Genomic DNA, 21,435 nt, shown 5'->3' on the forward strand with positions numbered 1-21,435 from the left:
AAAAAGCTTCAAAAAGCACAATTGCTCTGATTGCTGTCTGTCAAGCTGAACAACTTCACCTTTAGTGAAGACAGAACACGTCATATTGATAAAGTAATAATAAGATACGGTGATGTACAATAAGGTACTGTTTATGCACCCAAAAAAATTTAAAAATACGACTTGAAGGACTCTTTCTTGAAGGGAAAGGCCAGAATGCCAGAATCACGCCAGCCGAACCACTGGAACCGCACTAGTGCAATTCCAACAACCCAGGCCGGCGGAACTCCAACAACCCAGCCAAAAGGCCAAACGCCGCGCGTTCATCTTAGTCTTAACCTCCCTGTACTGACTCAATTTTAAAATCCGGGAAAAGGCTTCAAAACACAAGTTGACAATTTATTCCAATTCGGCAGCAATCATACAGCACAGAAAGACCCACGCGAGGAGGCAAACTGGATACAGGGTCACCATAATACAAGTCAACAAAAGATTCCCAAGAAAAATGACAATGATTAGTTAAACATTCAGTCTTTCAAAGGCTCTGATGAGGCGGGCTGTGGTCTGGAAGGGTGTGTTTGGGCGTTGTTTAGGATTATTGTCTGTTGGACAAGAGAATTAGGGCGTTACTGTTGTCAGGGCAACGAGAGTTAAGGATTTTTCCAATCTCAGTGTCACACGAGTGCTGAGTCTTCACTTCTCGGTGGCGGGTTCTTCCATATCAGATGTTCCTTGTGGTAAAACAAGATGTCCCGCCATTTGTTCTGGACTGTACAGAAGACTTGATTGCGGGATTTGTTGGTGCAGACGTGGGCTGGTAGATGTCTTGCCTATCACCTGCTTGTCAGCGTCAATCTTGCTCAGTCAGCTGCATGACGCGCGTTGGGCTTCCGTGGTCAGAAGGCGTCCTGTATCTGTTCTGCCCTTATCTGCCTGTTGTCTTGGCGCTGCAAATTTTAATCATTTCAAGTCCACTTGTTCATAATATCAAATATGTTCTGCTTGTTTTTCTTAAACTATGATATAAATGCTATTCATTTTATATTGAGTGTGTTAGAGTAATACAGTCAAACAGTAAATATGAGAAAAGATACTATTCCCTGATTGATTATATTAGTGTGTTAGAGTAATACAAACAGTAAATACGAGAAAAGATACTATTCCTTTCAGACTGGAGACAAAATGGCGGACGAGACTCCGGCATCGAAAAGTCAAAATCGCCTAAATCGAGTACGTCATAACCCGGGGACTACCTGTATTCTATATCATTGCGTATTGTTGTTCTCTGTTTGTATATACGTCTCCATTTGAAGGTCCACAGTACATTTACAACAACATATTTGCTCATTTCGTTGACGTTTCATATTAAAGTACTATATATATTTGCAATACGGTAGTGGACTTTCATCGGACCAAATTATAAGGTTTTGGAGTTTTAATAAACAACAAACTTTATTAAATGTGTCAGTTTTAGTGTCACAAATTTTTACCAGTTGCTCTAGGCCTTGAACAAATCCCATGGAATAAAACGGTGACTGCACTGTTCCATTTACACTGTACATCAAGCACACAGTAAATTCAACCAACTTTATATATCACCACAAAGTGCACAGTATTTTCAGTTTGTGGTACCTTACCCTTTGCTGTGAATAGCATTGGCTTATTCCAAACATTTGTCAGATATTTCCACAACATAAAAGCCAAATACTGGCATATACTGGTGAACGTAATCCCTGCTTGGCGGAGTTTTGTGCCTTTCTTGTTTTTCCATGTTTTCAGCTTTGTGCGCTGACTTTTTTCGGGAAGCCTGGAGATGTGTAACTATATGTGAAAGAAAACAGACAGCGGGCCTTCAGATTTTCTTTGCACTAAGGGAAGTGCCAGAAAAATAAAGACCTCTGAACTATACAAACATGTAGCATCAAAACTGCTGCACGGACCACCCACAGAGGCGTCAAGTTCGAGACCACGATCAAAACCAAATTCTTGGATTGGGTTGCTACCAGATAACGGGCATAAATTGCATGGATGGAGACATATGTGCTCCAAGAACAGCTTTATGAGGAATGACCAAGGGCCAAAGAGAATAAATTGAGATGTAGCAAAGTCTTGATGTGGTTCTTTGGAATTAGACTTTTTCTGTTAATGTTTTATTTCTTTTGTTTGTAGTTATTGGTGACCATAGTGTAAACCGTAGCACCTCCAGGAAAAAAAAGATATAATTTTTTAAAAATTAAGTTAAAAAAATAATAAATAAATAAAAATAATAAAAATAAATAAAAATTTTAAAATAAATAAATAAATAAATACAAGATTTAAAAAATACATACATAAATAAATAAATAAATAAAAAGTAGTGCCTCCAGAAACTGTTCATAGGGGTGGCCAGACGGGGCCACTTAAAATCTTAGGTGGTACACCAAAACTAAAAGCCATAATTTCAGGTTTTTATTATGTTAATGCAGTAAAAGGCCAGAAGAAAACTATCAGAAAGACTTAAGGACACGCCTACTGATAGGTATACTTTGGTGTATTGTGCTATATTTAATGTTACTAATGATTTAATGTGCATAGCCCATAACAGTATAGTCAACATTTTGAGTTCCACAGCTACCACAATCTGACATTATACTGCAGCGGCGCTGGAAGTCACTCACAGCTTTTTTAGTTTTTCCCATCCAAGAAGAGCCATTTTGGTCCAAATTTGATTCATGATTGCGCATTTTCGCCATACATGCTGGATAGTTTACGTACTACTACTAGGCTACTACAAAGGCAGCGTTCTATTACAGTGTGTGTTGGAGTTTTTGTATTGGAGCGCCCGTGTACTATAATGCAATTCCTTGCAGCTAGACGGCAATGACACATGAACACATTTGAAAATAAAAGGTCCAATATGCCTCGGTTTAACACCAGGGGGTGCTACAGCACCCTCAACACCCCACTTCTCGCGCCACTGTTATACTGGCCACTGGGGTGGTCAGTAGGGTGGCCAAAAAATGTATAGGGGGGGCTGCGGCCACCCCTGGCCACCCCCTGATGGCGCCATTGAGTGTAAAGTTTTTGGCATCAATAGTGGTGGGAAAAGACCAAATTTGAGGTGTGTCTGAAAAGTTTCAGGACTGATATCATATGATTAAAGTGCACCATATAAAAAATCTTAAATAGCATTATCATGTGTGAATTAAAATTATATTTTGAGACAATTCGACAATATACAACAATTTAACGATTCGACTATATACAACAATTTGGCAAAGCGCAGATGACGAGAAAGCCTTTTAATCTGATGGTTAGCCCCGCCTTTCATTATAGCACTCTCGCGCCTCCATCTGGGTGATGACGTCGGCAGAGTAACGAATTCAGCTGATTTAGAATTCAGCTCAATGAGGGGGAATTTTCAGAACGAGGAAAATGCAGCAAAATGTCATTGTTAATAATCTCTCTATTCCAATTTTTTGCATAATGGTCAAAGCTGCCGACTTCTTAAGCATCTCGAACTGTATTTTATGCCACCGGAATTAGTCTGGCTTTTGTCATTTCCCTGCCCCAGCTTTGGAGACGGAGGAAAGAGCATAAACAAAACAGAAGGTGTGAGACCTAAGCGACATGCTGGCCAAACTGAGGGGCTCTTCCAAGCCTCTTTCTCACCTTTCAAAAACGAAAAAAATCCCACAAAACTACCCCTACTCATGTATCAGACGGCAGCGGGGGTGAGTGTCTTCACCGAACGGCCAGCCCCCGGCGGCGAGCAGGTTTCGACCCGTCATTCTGCTGCGGCCCTGGCAGGCAGGCAGTGCTTGTCGCCGGGGACGCAGAGGGGAATGTACGCCGAAAATAGCGCATTCTCGGTGGACAAACCGACCGACGTCGGAGCGCATGGCTGTCCGATCCCAAGCTGAGTATAGCGCTCTACTGTATAGGCGGGTACGCGAAGAGGACCAAGTAGGGTGGAAGTCTCTTCACAATCGTGAACCGGGGACGAGAGCGAGGCACGCCTTTATCGGCCGACGACCATGGTGTGCGACAAGACGCTGATCATTGTCACCCACAAAATGCAAGCCACCTCCTTATTAAAACGTTTGCCATGATCCCAGTATTTGACATTACATAAAACACGTAGCTTACTCAATTAGTCATCCGTCCAGTGGTTTCTCCATTTTCATACTTGTTTTGCCCCTACTTTGTGGCGAACAGGATCTTTTGAAGTTCCAAAAAGCCTCACATCACTCTCCCCGGTGTAGCAACAAAAGTCTGCAGCACATTGGGCTGGCGTGACGCAACAAATAAACCACCTAATCCGCAAAATCAGCTGAATCCGTAGTCCTTCTGCATACGATACCAATGGCTGTATTGTGACGATGGTTAGTCCGCTGACGTCACACATTCGCCTTCTTCGTCAATCCGAGACCGTGGCCGGAAGTGTCTCATTTTCGTAGTGAGGGATTCAAAAAATTGCATAAATATATCGATCGCTTCCACACTCATCCAAGCGGTCCATTTCATTCATGAGCATAAAATACCACATGTAATATGAAATAAACATGATTTTTTGTGTCACAGGCACTACCAAAACCCAAAACACAAGTTTTCTAGTAACAGCGGGGCAAATATGTATTTAGTCAACCACCAATTGGGCAAGTTCTCCTACTTGAAAAGATTAGAGAGGCCTGTAGTTGTCAACATGGGTAAACCTCCACCATGAGAGACAGAATGTGGAAAAAAACAGAAAATCACATTGTTTGATTTTTAAAGAATTTATTTCCAAATTAGAGTGGAAAATAAGTATTTGGTCACCTACAAACAAGCAAGATTTATGGCTGTCAAAGAGGTCTAACTTCTTCTAACGAGGCTCCACTCGTTACCTGTATTGATGGCACCTGTTTTAACTCATTATCGGTATAAAAGACACCTGTCCACAATCTCAGTCAGTCACACTCCAAATTCCACTATGGCCAAGACCAAAGAGCTGTCGAAGGACACCAGAGACAAAATTGTAGACCTGCACCAGGCTGGGAAGACTGAATCTGCAATAGGTAAAACGCTTGGTGCAAAGAAATCAACTGTGGGAGCAATTATTAGAAAATGGAAGACATACAAGACCACTGATAATCTCCCTCGATCTGGGGCTCCATGCAAGATCTCCCCCCGTGGCGTCAAAATGATAACAAGAACAGTGAGCAAAAATCCCAGAACCACACGGGTGGACCTAGTGAATGACCTACAGAGAGCTGGGACCACAGTAACAAAGACTACTATCAGTAACACAATGCGCTGCCAGGGACTCAAATCCTGCACTGCCAGACGTGTCCCCCTGCTGAAGAAAGTACACGTCCAGGCCCTTCTGCGGTTCACTAGAAAGCATTTGGATGATCCAGAAGAGGACTGGGAGAATGTGTTATGGTCAGATGAAACCAAAATAGAACTTTTTGGTAGAAACACAGGTTCTCGTGTTTGGAGGAGAAAGAATACTGAATTGCATCCGAAGAACACCATACCCACTGTGAAGCATTGGGGTGGAAACATCATGCTTTGGGGCTGTTTTTCTGCAAAGGGACCAAGACGACTGATCTGTGTAAACAAAAGAATGAATGGCGCCATGTATCAAGAGATTTTGAGTGAAAATCTCCTTCCATCAGCAAGGACATTGAAGATGAGACGTGGCTGGGTCTTTCAGCATGACAATGATCCCAAACACACAGCCAGGGCAACAAAAGAGTGGCTTCATGAGAAGCATTTCAAGGTCCTGGAGTGGCCTAGCCAGTCTCCAGATCTCAACCCCATAGAAAATCTGTGGAGGGAGTTGAAAGTCTGTGTTGCCCAATGACAGCCCCAAAACATCACTGCTCTAGAGGAGATCTGCATGGAGGAATGGGCCAAAATACCAGCAACAGTGTGTGAAAAGCTTGTGAAGAGTTACAGAAAACGTTTGGCCTCCGTTATTGCCAACAAAGGGTACATAACAAAGTATTGGGATGAACTTTTGGTATTGACCAAATACATATTTTCCTCCATGATTTGCAAATAATTTCTTTAAAAATCAAACAATGTGGTTTTCTTTTTTTTTTCTTCCACATTCTGTCTCTCATGGTTGAGGTTTACCCATGTTGACAATTTCAGGCCTCTCTAATATTTTCAAGTGGGAGAACTTGCACAATTAGTGGTTGACTAAATACTTATTTGCCCCACTGTAAATGTGATCCAAATGATCAACCAGTACAAAGAGGTTCAGTAAGATTCACTCTGCTTAATGTGTTCTTTTGCTTTAATAGAGGATAAGAATTAGTACTTCTACTTTTATCGTCCATTTGGAAGTTTCTGTAATTCTATTAAAACTGTGAACTCGTTTGCCATTTCTGATCAATGTTTTCAGTGGCTCGACCACATTCTAGTCCTTAGTAACCCCATAACATTTGCAACTGTTAAAAGATTAATCAGTTCCAGTCCTTTCCAGCCTGTGGCTCCAAATCCAACACAAAACCCACCGACACTCATCACTTCACCAATTAGCGCCTTCTTAAATTCCAGCCGCCAGGCGCAAATGCCTGTCCCTGTACATTTGCGGCCTTTCTGTTTGTACACTCTCGGGTGTTTATCTTCACGAGATGCCGGCTTCGGACATGTAGATTTCCTGCTTTGACTAGCTGCTAGCAGCAGGCGTGTCTTTTCTTTCCTGAGACAGACATATAAACATTATTGTTGGAGCGACGGCCAGGAGCTCGTATAGGACAAGGTCAGGATTTCTGTCAGCTGCGCAGGTGTGGGAGCGTGCGTTCAGGAAAGACGCAAAGAGGGCTGGTCTTGGAAATGAAAATGATGAGAAAATAAACAAGCCGGGCACATATTAGAATTAGAGAGTATTAAAATATATTTGCATCATGGGAAGTTTTGATTGACCTGCCATTTGTGTGGACATTATTACACAACTTTGGACTTCTAATTTAGTATTAAACCAAAGGGTTATCTGTAAAATGACAACAAAATTCACAGAAGTGTGTTTTCTTCTCTTAGCTGCAGCCAAACTCTCCTCTTATTGCCTCATGAAGCTAAAGGCTGTCCTGGAAAAGATATTAGCCTGTGTTGTTTATGAAACCTAAAGCAGCACCAGAATCTATTAGAGGAGCCACACTATAATGTAATTCTCAATTCAGCAGCTTTATAGGGTGAAAACCTCATAAGCGGACTCAAAACAATAGGAGTACATGTGTATTCTATTAGGGCTGCGTAAGTTAGATCCCTTCAATCACTTTGCCTGACCTTCTATTCAACATCTTTCACATTCTCCTCTCTTGTTCTCCTCTCTAGCGTCTTGCCCTTCATCCGCTACATATTTCTGCCGCTCGTGTGCGTTTAAAGCTGAGCCCTCAACTCAAACGACGGGCTGTGGTTGCCTCCTAAACAAATCACATGGAGCTGGTTACGAATAAATTCCTTCCATGTAGGGATTTTTTTTTTTTTGCACCGAGTGCCTGTAATACAGAAATCATAAACGTTGAGGTTCGGCCTAATCACATCCCATTGGAACTCTCTGAGCCCCCCCCCCACCTCCTACCCCCTTCCATTGGCTTTCCTTCTATTCCTTTGTGAGGCGTTGGTAACACTAAGAGCTAATCATGTCTTTTTCATTTTTGGATATGGGGAAAGAGTAGCGAGCAATTGTCGGTTGGAGATCAGATTAGTGGTTATGTTTTCATTACTGTTTGTCAGTTATCGAAAGTGAAGGAGTAAAAACATTTTGTAGTTCCGACAAATCCATAAGGCGCAAAGTTTCCATACAGTTTTTGGTAAAACTTTATCATAACTATCCGTTATAACTAGTCAATACATCATTACTATACTGTTAATAAATGATACATTGTCGACTTGTTAAGTGTTTGTTAACAGTTGGCTGTGATGTGTGGATGTTAAATAAATTCAGTTTATTCTGTGTTTAGCACAAAAACACATATGTTTGTACGATACATGATTTTGCCACCACCATACTTCACTGTTTTCTGAGTGAATCTCAGATCTAAGCGGGCTCCAGTAGGTCTCCTGCAATATTTGCGGCACCTGTCCTGAAATTCAATGGAAGATTCATCTGAAAAATCCACCTTTTGCCCCAAAACAGTGAGTTTGGTGGTGGCAAAATCATGGTCTGGGGTTACATCCAGTATGGGGGTTTGCGACAGATCTGCAGGGTGGAAGGCAACATAAATAGTCTGAAATATCAACAAATCATAGCTGCCTCTTACATTCATAACCATAAAAAGGGACAAATTCTGCAGCAGGATGGTGCTCCATCGCATACTTCTATCTCTACCTCAAAGGTCCTCAAGGCAAAGAAGATCAAGATCCTCCAGGACTGGCCAGCCCAGTCACCAGACATGAACAGGATGAAAGAGGAAGCATGGAAGACGAAACCCAAGAATGTGGAAGAACTCTGGGAGGCATGCAAGACTACTTTCGTTGATGTGCCCCACCAACTTTTAAGCAACCTTATTTTCATTATATAATGACCACAGTTACTGTATAAAAGCAATTAGATTGTCTTCCCATATGTTGTCAGGATAGAAGTGACCCTACCATTATGAAATTTACCCCTTATCACTTGCTGAATGTGCCGGTCCATTTGACTTGCCTCAAACTTACATTTGATTGGCTGATGACTTTTATTTATTTAAAATATATTTATTTATTTTCTACAATATTTGTTTTAAAAAATATATATACGCAGCCTATGCAGACATTTTTTTCAGATGATCATACATTAATCATAGTTGAGATAAAAAGTTTTCATTTTTTGTTGCGTTTAGCTGTGCTTGTGGACAAAAGCAGTTGTGTTTTACCTGAAGGAAGGCTCCATTTTTATTATAATTTATTTATTACTTTAGTTTTTTAGTTATATTCATTTATTTAGACAATGTTGAGTGGTCTTAAGACAAAGGTTTATTTTTCACATTCCTGGATAGTTCAGAAATTATTAACAAGTGCGTATTAATTATGTATGTTAATATAATTTATGTTCAAATATTGCAATTTAAATTTGCTAATAAATTCCTGACATTTATTCTGGAATTTTTCAAAATGTTTCTTTGTTATTTATTTTATTTTTTATTTTTTTTAAACAAAGGTTTTAATCGAAATGTGTACCACCTGAACTAATACACATGAAAGTTAGTACAAGTCAATACAGATTTATTTTGCACTGATCATTTAGCCAATCAAATAATTAGGTTCATATTTGTGAGAACTGTAGCTCTGACTCGCGTTCACCCAATCTGTTTGGTCTTGTTAATATCCCGTCCCCCATCTAAAAATGTACATGCAGATTATACTGTTATATCGTCCCAACCAATGTTGAGACCAAACCTACGCCATTGCTCTTGAGACACTCCTGCCTGCTTGTAAGCAGTAAAACTTTCCATCTTTTTCCACCTAAATCCGGCGTTTGAGCGCAGCGTGTGTTTGCGTTTATCACAGTGAAAGCCAAATGCTCTGCCTGGGTCGGCCCCCAACGGGAAGGCGTGGCGTATTTTTTGTGGAAGCTGTTTTGTCAACTGATGGTGAAGTCTATTGTGAAGGTGAATACAAATGCTCAGTAAAATAGCCAATTAGTTACCTTTTACAGACATGTATCCATAAATGTTAACCCTTCTTACGAATGTATCGCAGAAAAATTGCCCCTGAGACCGCACTCATATGTTACATCTGCCCTACAGGCCCAGTGCACAACTGTTATGAACATGCGCCCTAAGTGATCTGATCCAAAATGGATAGCTTTTAAGTACATGTGTTCACAGCTGGCACGGACGTCTCAACACGAGTCTCGAGTGACCACTTGTGATCGGATCTCGCTCCGTGCAAATAAACACGGCTGGAGGCAGAGAGGCACTTCACGTGCCTGAAAATTTAAATAAGAGGAAATCAAAACAGTGCAGACTGGGCTGCAAAATAAACCACATTGGCTAAGACGTTTTATGCACTTTGATATATTTGCATCAGCTGTGGAAAATGAGAGGGAAGTGTAAATCCAGTCTTTGGCTAACATTTTCGCTGTCAATATTTATGATGTTTTAATAAGATGCATTTGCTGCTTGTACATACTTCTTGCCCCTAGTGGTTGGAAAAGGGACCAATCTTTGCTGCAAGTAATTCATGCCTTGCCCAATACAGTGGGGCAAGTAAGTATTTAGTCAACCACCAATTCTCAAGTTCTCCTACTTGAAAAGATTAGAGAGGCCTGTAGTTGTCAACATGGGTAAACCTACACCATGAGAGACAGAATGTTGAAAAAAACAGAAAATTACATTGTTTGATTTGTTAAATAATTTATTTCCAAATTAGAGTGGGAAATAAGTATTTGGTCACCTACAAACAAGCAAGATTTCTGGCTGTCAAAGAGGTCTAACTTCTTCTAACGAGGTCTAACGAGGCTCCATTCGTTACCTGTATTAATGGCACCTGTTTTAACTCATTATCGGTATAAAAGACACCTGTCCACAGGCTCAGTCAGTCACACTTCAAACTCCACTATGGCCAAGACCAAAGAGCTGTCGAAGGACACCAGAGACAAAATTGTAGACCTGCACCAGGCTGGGAAGACTGAATCTGCAATAGGTAAAACGCTTGGTGTAAAAATCAACTGTGGGAGCAATTATTAGAAAATGGAAGACATACAAGACCACTGATAATCTCCCTCGATCTGGGGCTCCATGCAAGATCTCACCCCGTGGCGTCAAAATGATAACAAGAACGGTGAGCAAAAATCCCAGAACCACACGGGGCGACCCAGTGAATGACCTACAGAGATCTTGGACCACAGTAACAAAGGCTACTATCAGTAACACAATGCGCCGCCAGGGACTCAAATCCTGCACTGCCAGACGTGTCCCCCTGCTGAAGCCAGTACACGTCCAGGCCCGTCTGCGGTTCGCTAGAGAGCATTTGGATGATTCAGAAGAAGACTGGGAGAATGTGTTATGGTCAGATGAAACCAAAATAGAACTTTTTGGTTCAAACACAGGTTCTCGTGTTTGGAGGAGGAAGAATACTGAATTGCATCCAAAGAACACCATACCCACTGTGAAGCATGGGGGTGGAAACATCATGCTTTGGGGCTGTTTTTCTGCAAAGGGACCACAACGACTGATCAGTGTAAAGAAAAGAATGAATGGGGCCATGTATCGAGAGATTTTGAGTGAAAATCTCCTTCCATCAGCAAGGGCATTTAAGATGAGACGTGGCTGGGTCTTTCAGCATGACAATGATCCCAAACACACAGCCAGGGCAACAAAGGAGTGGCTTCGTAAGAAGCATTTCAAGGTCCTGGAGTGGCCTAGCCAGTCTCCAGATCTCAACCCCATAGAAAATCTGTGGAGGGAGTTGAAAGTCTGTGTTGCCCAACGACAGCCCCAAAACATCACTGCTCTAGAGGAGATATGCATGAAGGAATGGGCCAAAATACCAGCAACAGTGTGTGAAAAGCTTGTGAAGAGTTACAGAAAACGTTTGGCCTCCGTTATTGCCAACAAAGGGTACATAACAAAGTATTGAGATGAACTTTTGGTATTGACCAAATACTTATTTTCCACCATGATTTGCAAATAAATTCTTTTAAAAAATCAAAAAATGTTATTTTCTGTGTTTTTTTTTCCACATTCTGTCTCTCATGGTTGAGGTTTACCCATTTTGACAATTACAGGCCTCACTAATATACTTATTTGCCCCACTCTAAATGCTGACCAATTCCTATAATAGTAGTCTGAAATGTAAATAAAACCCAACCTAAGATCCGGAGCACTTGAAATTGTGGTTTGCATAACAGCTAGATTGAGGTTATTTGAAATAATTAATTTAGCTTGGAATGATTTAGAATGGTTGTAAACTCATTCATTTCTATTTCTACCGTCATTTTATTAATGTTCTGAAAGTAGCACCTCTATATCCCTCCTGGGTTGGGTTTCTAAAGGAAACAGGCAGTCATAAGACCACTGAAAATCTGCTCAAGCGAAACAATGGCGACCTTGAATTTCGTATGCTTTTTTGCATGTAATGATATCTAGATTAAACACAATATTATTTTTGGCCCCTGGAAGCCAATCATTATTGGCCATGCATTCGACCATGGTACGTGTGGAAACTGCCCCCCTCCACCCCCAACACATCAGGCTGTCTTACCACTTCCTGATACAGTATTAGGCAGGAGAGGCGGTGGTAATTAAAGTATTTGGAGGGGGAAAGGACAACTATGCTGGTTCAACCTGCTAACCGCATTTGAAGGTTAATATCCATTGGCCAACTGTACTATTGAGCAGCCTTAATGGAATCTAGCTTGCAAACAAATCGTTTTACGTCTAAAACTATTGCAATCTTAGATTTTTTTCTGTTAAAGTAGCAAATAAACAGACCAAAAGCAACATTGGATCAGGCCAGCTCGCAATGCTTCCAGACTTCCCATTCCTGTCTCTGGTAACTCACAAGGTTGTTGATCCTACAAGAGGTATGTCTCGAAAAAGTTTTATCTTTCCAAAACACCACTAATTTTTCGAAACAATGGAAAAGTGACATGTTTAGCACCTGGGAGTGTTTAATGGTCCGTTTTACAGCTTGATTTAAGGGGTAGCTTAACGATGATTGAAAAAGACAATCGTGTTTTACAAAATAATGCCGCTACCTTCCATCTATTCAGGAGCTCCATTCTGTCATATCATGAACTGGCATTTGAACTTTTACGTCCACTACAGTAAAGAAAACTTCACTGGTACCAAGCAACCACCAATGCTGTCCTCTTCTCTATCTCCTCGCCCTGTTTTCCGTGAATAACAGAAGCACACAGGAACGTGGAGTAATCTGTCTGGGCCAGCGTGCGGGGTTATGCATGGGCTCATGTTGAGGCCAGCCTAATCACCTTTCGGATCAGCCGGGAGAACAGAGGAGACTGTACCTTTTATCCCAAACCAAAGTCAACAAGGCAGGATTCCTGGGAAGCATTGCAGACATTCTTGAAAGCAGAAAAGGAGGGAAGAAAAGAAAAGAGTCATTGACCCTTCTCTCCCAAATTCAAGAGTATGGTAAGGGGAGAGAAGAGCACAGATGAAAGAGAAATTTGGGCCTAGGTTTCTACGGCGAAAGGCACGGCACCTCAAAATCCACAAATAAGTCCCACCTAACGTTATGACTTTGTCTAAATGAACTCCATGAGCTACCTCTCATTTTGTGACAGGCCCAATTTTTCGCTATTGACCTGTGGTAATAAATTACTCCCTTAGCTTGGTGCTGTTTGCACAGATGGACCACCTCCTTCAGAACTGGCCACCCTTTTGCTGGTGCTATTTCCTCTCTCCCAGTTAGCCCAAGCTATCACATGCTATACAAACACTGTCACTCAATGAACACGCCAAACACAGCAAAGCTCCTGTATGAGTTTGAATTTATACTCATTAAGATTTATGGCAGACCTTTCATACATACTGTACGTTCATCTATACTGTGGTACCTGTACTTACGAACGTCTTTACAAACGTTATTTTACGACTAGGGCTGTCAAACGATTAAAATTTTTAATCGAGTTAATTACAGGTTAAAAATTAATTAATCGTAATAAATCGCAATTCAAACCATCTATAAAATATGCCATATTTTTCTGTAAATTATTGTTGGAATGGAAAGATAAGACACAAAATGGATATATACATTTAACATACGGTACATAAGTACTGCATTTGTTTATTATAATAATAAATCAACAAGATGGCATTAAAATTATTAACATTCTTTTAAAGCCATCCATGGATAGAGAGACTTGTAGTTCTTAAAAGATAAATGTTAGTACAAGTTATAGAAATTTTATATTAAAACCCCTCTTACTGTTTTCGTTTCAATAAAATTTGTTAAATTTTCAACCAAAAAATAAACTAGTAGCCCGCCATTGTTAATATCACTAATTACACAATGCTCATGGTTGCTGCAGCCCATAAAATCAGTCGCACACAAGCGCCAGCAGAGGGCAATAAAACTCCAAAAAACACAAGTACCAAGTGGACTTTTCACTGTTCTGTCATTTTAATCTGTTTGAGTGGGGCATGTGCATTAATTGCGTCAAATATTTTAATGTGATTAATTTAAAAAATTAATTACTGCCTGTTAACGCGCTAATTTTGACAGCCCTATTTACGACATGTAGGCGGCCGTGGCGCAGTTGGTAGCTCAAGTTGCCCTGGGACCGAAGCGTCAGCAGTTCGATTGCCGGCTACGACTGCCCACTGTCGAGGTGTCCTTGGGCAAGGTACCGAACCCTAACTTGCACCAATGGGTTGACAGCAGCTTACATGGCAGCAGCACGATTGGTGCGTGAAAGGGTAAATGTGTCCTAATGTAAAGCGCTTTGGGTGTTGAAACATTGTAGATAAATGTGCTATATAAGTACTCTCCATGTTTAAATGGGAAAATATTGCCATTTATTTATTTATTCATTTATTTTTTTATTAAACCTGTCCTGTTCAGCTGTTTGACACGGTAAATGCAAGTCTAAGTATCCGGTTAGTCTGAACAGTTTGAATGTTTCACATTGAGAGTATGACATACTCCCATTGTGATCATCCAACATACCTTGTTTATTAAGACAAAGCAGCGAAAAGGAAGGAGTTATGGGGGAACAGAAGAAAAGAAAAACAAGAAAAAGAAAAGAAACACAAACAACAACAAGAAATACATTGAACGCCTACACTAAACATGAATACGTCGGTGCTATCGTCAGCTAGATGTATATCCGGTTGACACCATGTGGGGGGGTCTATAAGGTAAGTAATTGGGAGGAGGTGGAGTGTACATAAATCAGCTCTGTGATCTAGAAACCAGTAATCGTGTGAATCCTTTGTGAGTGTAAGCCCGTTGGCAAACGACCCTACGCTGCTCCATTCCCAATCCTGGCACCGGGGCCCCCCACCCCAGCATGTCCAATCACATCCAGCTGTGCGCAAACCCCATCAAACATGCAACAGCCACTCAGACGAGTGGAGACGCCGTGCAGGCGCCACCCAGCCAGCCTATGGGGGGGTGCGCAGCCAATCCCTCCTCCCACAGCCTAGCAAAGGAGCTACCCAGGGATCTAGAGTGGTCCCCCGGGCCACCCGCACCCCTATCAACCAGCCTTCAGGGATGGGAAGAGGGAACGCACCACCAACCCCAAGCCCGCCCCCATATTGCCTTTTGTTAAGAAACAAATTTCAGGTTACGAGCGGCAGATACACTATCGACAAGTTTTCGAAGTACTTCCGTTTTACATTCTTTTCATCCAAAACAACAGTGGCGCTGAAGTAAAGGTAGTCATCAAAATCCCTTAAAAAAGACCATTTTGGAAATATCGCATCCATCTGCCATCATCGCGACAGGTGAGGACAACATGTTCATGAAGGCAGATGTGGAACCAAGCTCGTGCCACCACAAAGACCGGGTGTTTTTGTAGCCATGTTGCTGCTGTGTTATGGAAGGCATGTTCTTCCTATCCCTGCATTTTTATGTGTCCGGTGATCAAAAAATACTAAAGCTAAAATCTTGCGTATGAAACGACTTGTTGCCTTCAATATTATTACAATGATGATTGTAATTATGATGATCTTTAATACTATTTACTACAACTACTGTACTACTGTGGCTGCAACACATGCTGTTTGCTGCTAGCCTGTTGCTAATCAGTACGTGTAGGATAGCACAATTATGTCGACACATAAATGAAAAAGTTTTTTGTTGGTTTGTTTACAGATGGTAAACGCTGTTAGGCAAGGGAAGACAATTTGATGTGCCTCACAACAACATTTACAGTACGTTGATGGACATTATCCACTTCATTACAGGTATTAACGTTAGGTTAGGTATATGGAATGATTCAAATAAGTTTGGTTGCTGTTTTATTACAGTTTTACCCCATTTTTAAAATGTGGTGTATCAGTAGCGCTTTCAACGGATTGGGGCACTTACTAGGGGTGTGCCATCTTAGACACCCCACGATTCGATTCAATTACGATTCAGGGTGCTACGATTCGATTCTTGAACGATGATCACGGTATTGACGATGATCACGGTTATCACGATTATCACGATAATCGATGCATCATCCATTACTAATTAATAAAGCTAGACATACAAATTTTTGTCAATTATTTATTTGAAATATCCTAATGATTCAACAGGAATGATGGAAACATGCCCATACAACAAAAAGCTGCCCTTAAGCTGCTTTTTTATTTATTTATTTTTACAAGAAAGTGCAAAAACATTAACCATTTTAAAGGGAGTACATTTCACTCAACAATACAATAAAATTTACACCGGTGGAATGAATTCCACATTTTCTGGAAACAAAGTGTCTTTAGAACTGAGCAAATATACTTTGTTTTCACATATTTCTGTACTATTTTGCATGTTTGTAGTGTTACTGCTGTACTTAATAATGGTTTTACACGTTCTGCATATGACATACACGTTAGCGAATTGGCTAATTAGCTTAGCACTCAGCGCTAACTGTTAACACCTCATAAACAACAACAATAAAGGCTAAACAGTACAAGAGGGTTCGTGTACTCACCTCTTATAGATGCACACGGGTCTTTGGAACACACCCAGGACATTTTTCAATTGACATGACTTGAAACTACAGCTGGATATCTGAAAGACGAGGAGCAACAAACTATTTCTGTTCCCCTCTCGCTCTAAAAAATAACGTGCGCACAGAAGCGCGCCAGGTCTGCCTGTCTCATACACAAATTTATTTTCCAGTCTATTGGAAAAGAGTTAATCTCTAACTCAGTTATAGGCAGGATCCATTATAACGTTGTGTGTGCGCCCGTTTAAGGTGTCTGGGCGGCAGACGTGTCTTGAATTTCGTTTTGCTACGAGCGGCTGTCATAAAGTTATGAGGGAAAATCAGCGTTTTTGAGCCTTTATGATTCGTAATTGAATCGTCACGTGTCGAATCACGATGCATGTAATAATCGATTTTTTGGAACTTCTCTAGCACTTACATGTAAAACGCGTGTCTACTTACGAAATTTTCGGGTTACGAGACTACTTCCAGAACCAATTATTGCATAAGTAGATTACCACTGTATAGCTTACAATGGTTCGGAATTCTGTATTTACAGACTGATAAATTGTATCTATCGAAGAATTTGCAGTCAAGCAAAAGCACATAGAGGAGTATAAAACTGGAAATAATATTTACTGAAAATTGAAAGAGTTCTTTCCCACATATTCAAGTTGTTAATATTAGTGACAAACAACCATAAAACCTCCTGAAAATACATATGAAATGATAAGACAGGACAATAACAGTGCAGGGAGTACCTCCATTGATGTTTTCACAGAATCGTGCTTAATAAAAGTTTGCTAATATTATGGCTGCAGTCTCTTCCATCCATTCCAAAGATTAATAGTTCAATAAAGTGATGCCGAGTATTAAAGTACTCCATCTCAACTCGAGACATTACTAACAGTGTGAGGCCAAACCAGCGTGAAACTAGCTGGAAATAGAACATGAAATATTAAACCACTGACAGGGGTGTGCATGTTTTTGCAGTTTCGCGTTGCCGCTGGAGTTATATTTGGTGTAGTGTTGTGTTGCTTAGCCCTGTTAAAAAAAATGTGAGCAACTGACTCATAATCAGTGTTGTGATTCTGTTAAAAAGGGGAAAGAAATAGTACCGACAATCATTTTAGGGGGAGTGGGCAAGAGGAAGCACAGCATAGGTTGGGATTGGATATATTTTGGCCAGAGATGTCAGCGAGGATTCAGCGAAAAACTTGGCATGTTTCTTTGTGGTGGGAACAGCATGGTTTGGAGACTTGAGCCAGAGCCCACAATGTCTAGTCTGAAAGGTTCTCTCATTAGAAAGATTGGAGCACATAGCCTCATGGGAACCGCAGCACTCATATTAGTCCTGGGAACTCTCAATGTTTTAAAGCCATCGCAGGTAAATCATGTGGAATTTGAAGATTGACTGTTCCCAGTTTCACATCGTTCACTTAGGCATTGATGGCGCTTTGTTAACGTTTTGCTTGGAATGGCTTGGCGCGAACATCTCATCCCTGTGTGTTTGAAAGCGTCTGAGAACATCCAGCGTGAAACAAGCAGAGTCTTGGTGCTGTTTCTGATGGCAGAAATATCCTGTTTGAATAAACACTATGGCATGATTGATCTTTTTCTTTCCTTTTTTTTTTACTACCGGTACTTTTATGGATTTCAAGGAGCTAACTCAGCTCTATTTCTGGAAAATTTTAAAGGCAACTAAGGAACAGGAATTAAAGGCTTTCACATTTAAAGGGGAACTAAATGTATTTTTAGTTTTAGTTATTGTCTTTAGCTTTATGCAAGAATATGATGTATGTGTACATTCAAAATGGTATTACGATGAAAGTCAGGTTATCGGAGTAAGAGTTAAATGAAATATATAGCTAGGGTTGCCAACTCCCTGGAAAAAAAAGGGAGACCTCATTGGTAGAGCCATCCCCCTTTAATTTTTTTTTTTTTTTTTAATGTGAAAAGTGATACTTTTTTTTTTTATTATAATCATAATATCATAATTTTACTCAAAGCTGAATTAATTAGGTACATATTTAAGTAATATAAGCAGTGTTGTAAGTAATGCGTTATTGTAATCTGATTTTTCTTTCAGTAACGAGTAATCTCACACGTTCATTTATCCAAACCAGTAATCTGATTTAAGTTAGTTTCCTTAGTGTCTGTGCGTTACTATTTTGTTATCGCCTCATAATGTATGAAGAATGAAGGATATTGTAGTCATGTAGAAAGAGCAATTTGAATAGAAAATGCTAGAAAGGTTTGCGGTACGTGTTCGTTTCCATGGTAACCGCTCAAAGCTACTTCCTTTTTTGGTCTTGAGTCACACGCGCTAAGTGTTTTAGGAGTGAGAAAGGCGTGTATTTTTCCTTCATTCTGGAGGGTATCATCAATAGGTTGGACCCCCTACATGCGCCCCGTTGTTTCTGAATACCGGCCGATTCAGTTTTTTTAAGGGATGGTTGGTAATTCTATACATAGCTCATCAGTCTGAAAAGTAGCATGGGTTGGTAACATAATGGTCTGAAGCGTTATATCATCAAATTATAGCTTTGGTAGTTACCGCAGCATCATGCAGAGTCCACTAGAAGCCCAAAATGCTAAAAGGCCCCCCATGTTCAAAGTCTTTAGTGAAAAGAAAGCTACAGGTGTTTCCAGAGTGGCTCCAGCCCTGAGCAAAAACCTTAAGATCTGTTTTTTTTTTTTTTAAAGCAACTTCACAATTTATTTTGATAAACTTTGCCAGATCAGTTTATGTTTTCAGAAGAGTGAACAGCTTGTTAGGATTAGAAGTAAATGTGTGTTTGCAACCGAAATACCACAGGTTAACAAGCGAGTCATAGCCGCCTTGACTCAGCAGTCCCACCCCAACAGGGCCTTGAATGGGGAATCTGTTCAACCGCTTGAATCGTCACTAACAGCGTTAAGCATCATCTGCTCAAGCCACTTTTTCCAAAGGTTACATTTTGGGGGGATAGCACACTCCACATCAATTCTCAACGGTTAGAAGTGTTGTCATTCTCCAAATATCCAACAGTATATTCACCTCATCACGCGCCAGAAAAATACTCCATGTGTGGAAAACCTGAGTATTAATCATCAACACCAACACTCAATGAGTGTATTTAATTGTAACACTGATTGTAGCAACAGCCAAAGAAAAGTTTAATCGGAATTCATGTAACTATGGTATATTTCATCCATTTTGTATCTATCTATTAACCTATATGCCTGTGTAAAATGTTTAATGTTCATACAACATTTCATTTGTAGGTCATATTCATTTCACATTGGGTTTTTTGTACGACAAGGTATTTTTGGTCATTTGTTAGTGTGTAATAGATTAATAGGAATTGCATTAATTCAAATGGGAACTATATCTGCAGTGTTCATACAAAGCAGTTTAAGTCAGATTTGTATTTAAAACCAAGGTTCCAATGTATGGACAATCCTTCAAACTCACATTCACACTGGTCTTCAACTTAACACATTCAGAAAAGATGTATGGTAAGAAACCACGATGGCGAACATTCAATTCCACACAGGCAGCCAAGAGCAGATTCGAACCCTGAATGAGCTGTGACGCTAACCATTTGATCACTGTACTAGCCTATGATGTATTATTCTTCAAATTTGATTTCCTAATAAAAATTCCACCAGAAAGATATGACTTTAACATTGCTGCAACTTGTAAAGAAAAGAGCATGTTTTTTTGTTTTGTTTGTTTTTTAACACAATTTCAAAGCAGTATGATAGTAGTTTTGCACTAAGGGCTAGTTCAAAACACAAACATACAGTCATTTGAAAAAATTAGGACCCCTGTGGAAGCCTGCATATTTGGTCATATGGATATTTAATATCAATTTTAACAATCTTGAGACATTCATGTAATAGAACTAAACCATCAAAACTGAAAAAAGAAAAATATATTTTTTAATCATTTTCTGTACAATGTAATTTAAAATAAATGCAATTTCTGATGAGGAATAAATTTGGACGACCCTACATTCAATCCAAATTAAAATAGCTAAAATCGCACACAGGGGTATCACATCAAGTGCACATGATTAGAACATCATTACTAGGGGTGTGACAAAATATCGAAATGGTGATATATCGTGATACTTTGTATCCCAAAAGGTTATTGATGTTGCCAAGAATCGAGATATCGTTTTAAAAAGGTGTCAATGTCTAAAAAAAAATAAAATAAAATAAAAAGGAACCAGCAAGTTGCTACCAAAATCTTCCACCATAATAGTGTCTCAGTGAACTCTAAGGCTGCATTGATGATGCTCGACGCCCAATCCATTTAGACTGGGAACATTCGTTCATTCAAAACCAGAGCATTCAGTCATTCTGTCAGATTTACAGGTCACTTGCTGTTCATTTTAGGGTATTTACACATCATTTCCTGTTAAATTTGAGTCACCTATTTCTTTGGGTGATTCCCCGGTCACTTCTATTTCTGTAACTCAAAATAAACAGGAAGTGACCCATAAAATACCTCCAAATCAACAGGAAGTAACTGAAAATCAACAGGTAAATGACCTCAATTTGCCCAAAATTACCTCATTGCCAAGCACTGGCTGCCACTGACGGCCATAGACGTTCAATCCGTTTGAAGTGGGAGGGATGGCAGCGAATGAACGAATGTTCATTCGCTGCCACCCTCCCAGTTCAAATGGATTGGACGTCTACTAGTGATAAACGTATTCCAATTCACAGCAGAAGCTTGTTTTTCTGTTTATTAGTGCTTTGTAGAATATCCTAGAATGATTTCCTGACCAATGTATTGTGAGTGAGATCAAATGAGCTGTCTGAGGCCTTCAGAAAGAAGATTGCAGACGCTTATGAGTCTGGTAAGGGATTTCAAAAGATCTCAAAAGAATATAAAATCAGCT

The 21,435-nt window shown here is 40.2% G+C and overlaps 1 protein-coding gene across 3 annotated transcripts in view; it reads right to left on the reverse strand.

Moving 5' to 3' along the window:
* The window catches only part of col8a2 (collagen, type VIII, alpha 2), a 189,627-nt gene that overhangs the window by 103,993 nt on the left and 64,199 nt on the right, over positions 1-21,435 (reverse strand). Inside the window, exon 1 of one of the 3 annotated variants that reach the window (XM_057827443.1) lies at positions 17,302-17,417. The exons of the other annotated variants lie outside the window; for them this stretch is intronic. The gene's annotated coding sequence lies outside the window, so the exon portion shown is untranslated. Of the gene's footprint in view, positions 1-17,301; positions 17,418-21,435 lie in introns of those variants that run through there. 3 annotated transcript variants of the gene reach the window in all.

Source organism: Corythoichthys intestinalis, chromosome 22 (assembly GCF_030265065.1).
Source record: "Corythoichthys intestinalis isolate RoL2023-P3 chromosome 22, ASM3026506v1, whole genome shotgun sequence".
Lineage (NCBI taxonomy): Eukaryota > Metazoa > Chordata > Actinopteri > Syngnathiformes > Syngnathidae > Corythoichthys > Corythoichthys intestinalis.